Below are 3,397 nucleotides of genomic sequence, written 5' to 3'. Positions count from 1 at the left end.
AACAAAAGATACATCAGCTTGCCTAAGCTACAGTCCCACCTGTGGACCACCCATGTCCATGAGGTTGAGTATGCCCTTCCCGAAAGCCTGCCCTATGAATTCCTAATTTGCCTAGTCTGGCCCCACCTTCACAGAAGCCAATTCCTTGCCACATATTTCTTAATGTATATCTCCTACTGGCCCTGCTTTTCTGTTTGAACCCTGACTCATACAAAAAGCAACCATGGCCCTGGCTAGTGTGGCTCAGTGGATTGAGTGCTGTCCTGCAATCCTAAATGGCTCAGGTTTGATTCCCAGTCAGGGCACATGCCTCGGTTGTCAGCCAGGTCCCCGGGGGGGTGATGTGAGGGACTACTGATCAATGTATCACTCACACATCAGCAATGTATCTGTTGCACATCACATTGGTGTTTCTCTCCCTCTCTTTCTCCCTTCCTTCCCTCCTCTCTAAAAAGAAATAAAAATTTAGGCCCTGGCTGGTGTAGCTCAGTGGATTGAGTGCGGGGCCTGCAAACTGAAGGATCGAGGTTCGATTCCCAGTCAGGGCACATGCCTGGGTTGCAGGCCAATTCCCAGCTGGGGACGCATGAGAGGCAACCATACATTGATATTTCTCCCCCTCTCTCCTTCCCTTCCCCTTTAAAGATAAAGAAAAGGTTTTTTAAAAAATAAAAGAAAAAGAAATAAAAATTTAAAAATCATAAAGAAAAGAAAATACATGTGTAGTATTTATTGAAAAAAATCTGTTCAATGGTCCACTGCAACCTTGATCCCTCTGCCCTCTCACCCCCAAACTATTCTTTTTATGGTCTTTCCTTCTCAGGAAATGATAACAGTATCCACCCTGTTGCTTAAGCCAGAACCTTGGGTGTCATTTTGCGATCTCCCTTTCTCCTCCCTTACACTCAGTCAATAGCGAGTCTTGTTGATTTTACTAAATCTTATCTGTCCATTTCTCCCTGTCCCCACTGCCTCTGCCCTAGTTCCGGTCATCATGATTTCTAACCCAGCCTACAAACCACAGCCTCTTACCAGTTTCTACTTCTAGCATACCCCACCCCACCCCCAACCAACCCAAGCTCAGCAGTCCACCACTAACCTCAGTGATTTCTTACACCCAAACTGGAGAGGCCACAGTCCAATTCCCAACTCTTTGATGTCTCTCTGTCTCAAGGTAGAATCCAAGCTCCCTCTCAAGGCTTAGAGGCACCCCATGATCTGGCCCAGCTTCTCTCTCCAGCCTCACCCTCTCCACCCTTCTCACTAATTTCCTCTGGGCATCTTCTCCCACCCGCCCGCCAGTACATTCCCTTTCTGCACTGCCAGCACATAGAGTGACTTTCAGTTCCCTAAATCTCCCAGATTTCTCTTGACTGGGATTTTTTGCAGTCCATTTCCCTCAGCATAGGATATGACATATGCTGTACTCCACTCCCACCACCCCAGACCTAACTCCTATTCAGCCCTCAGGGCTCAGCTTGCTCTTCTTCAGCCTCCCCTTGCACGTTCAGGGCAGGTTCCCAAGGACCTATGTCTTCCTTATCACAGCACTCAACACTAGGAGTGCAGCTGTCTGCACGTTTGCCTGCCCACTATAGTCTGTGGCCCGTGAAGATGAGGGGCCTGTTGACATGGCTCCCTGCTTCAGCCCTGCACCCAGCATGCATCACTCAGCACTGGGTGTTGGTCCTGTAGTCGGTAATGGATGTTTGTGGAATGAACAAGTGGGAGTCAGAGGCAGCCGACCTTGACTTTATGTTCACAGACAAGGCTTTCTGATGAAACTAATAGTTGCTGTTTTGTAGCTCATTCACCTTCTGTTTCATGCCCTCCTCCCATTGATGAGCCCTGAAAAACACTTTTAATGAATACCTTATCAGACACACATTCAGAGAATTACAAATGTAGCATTAGAGGTTCATGATTTTAGAAGCAACTTCCTCATTTCAAATGGAAGAAAAGTGAAATCCTAAAAGCTGAAGTGGTTTGTTAGTAGCAGGCTCACTCTATCTAGAGGTATGTGAGTTCAGAAAACTTCCCTCAGGCCCTATGAGTACTTCTCTCTCACTGTGCTTATACCATATGATAATGCTCTATGTGTCTTTGTGTAAACCTGGGACTTAGCCTCAGATTTCTTTTTTTTTTAAATAAATTTTATTTATCTTTAGAGGGGAAGGAGAAAGAGAGAAACATCAATGTATGGTTGCCTTTTGTGGGTCCCCTGCTGGGAGTTGGCCTGCAAGGAACCGGCCTGCAACCCAGGCATGTACCCCGACTGGGAATCGAACCGCGATCCTCTGGTTCGCAGGCCTGTGCTCAATCCACTGAGCTACACCAGCCAGGGCAGCCTCAGATTTCTTGATTCCAGTACTCTTTTCCCTCTCTAGAGGGATTAAAGATGACCACAAGTTCCTGGATACTCTTTTGACTAGGTGGGATCTATGTCCCCTTCTCTTGAATCCAGGTGGGTTCTGTGACTGCTTAGATCACTAAGATACAGCGAAAGAGATATATACTTTGCAGCCCAAGCTGAAAAGGTGAGCTCTGTCCTAAAAATTTATTTTGTTTTTATTTTCAAAATTTTATGTATTGAGCCCTGGCTGGTATAGCTCAGTGGATTGAGCACAGGCCTGCGAACCAGAGGATCGCGGTTTGATTCCCAGTCAGGGCACATGCCTGGGTTGCAGGCCAGTTCCCAGCAGGGGACACGTGAGAGGCAACCGTACATTGATATTTCTCTCCTGTCCTTCCCTTCCCTTCTAAAGATAAATAAATAAACTCTTTTAAAAATTTTTTATGTATTGATTTTAGAGAGAGAAAAGAAGAGAGAAACGTTGGTCTGTTGTTCCACCTATTGATGTATTCATTGGTTGCTTCCTGTATGGGCCCTGACCAGGGATCAAGCCTGCACCCTTGGTGTATCCGGACAATGCACTAACCCACTGAGCTGACTGGCCAGAGCACTTCAAAAACTGTACTAAGAATTTCAAGATGGTAATGCTCGCTTCAGCAGCACATGTACTATAATTAAAGCAATACAGAGAAGATTAGCATAGTCCCAGCACAAAGGTGATGTACAAATTTGTGAAGTGTTACATATGTTTAAGCCACGGAGATGTAGTGTACAGCACGGGGAATATAGACTATAATATTGATAATTTTGTAGAATGACAGATAGTTACTAGACTTAGCATGGTGATCACATCATAAGATATGTAAATGTCAAATCACTGTTTTGTCCACCTGAAACTAGTGTACTATTATATGCCAACCATACTGTTAATAAGTGTTTCTTTAAAGATTTTATTTATTTACTTTTAGAGAGGGAGGAAGAGAAGGAGAAAGAGAGGGAGAGAAACATCAATGTGTGGTTGGCTCTCACACGCTCCCTAGTGGG

The 3,397-nt window shown here is 45.2% G+C and overlaps 1 non-coding gene across 1 annotated transcript; it reads left to right on the top strand.

The window, feature by feature from the left end:
* Positions 1–2,997: 2,997 nt before the first annotated feature.
* Positions 2,998–3,104, top strand: LOC119003032 (U6 spliceosomal RNA). Its single transcript, XR_005069864.1, has one exon. It is a non-coding gene; the product is annotated as a U6 spliceosomal RNA (small nuclear RNA).
* Positions 3,105–3,397: the final 293 nt, after the last annotated feature.

This window comes from Sturnira hondurensis, unplaced genomic scaffold (genome assembly GCF_014824575.4).
Source record: "Sturnira hondurensis isolate 20B ecotype Veracruz unplaced genomic scaffold, ASM1482457v3 Scaffold0018484, whole genome shotgun sequence".
In the NCBI taxonomy this organism is placed as follows: domain Eukaryota; kingdom Metazoa; phylum Chordata; class Mammalia; order Chiroptera; family Phyllostomidae; genus Sturnira; species Sturnira hondurensis.
Note: the sequence above shows the minus strand (reverse complement) of the source record. Positions and strands in the feature narration are given on the sequence as shown.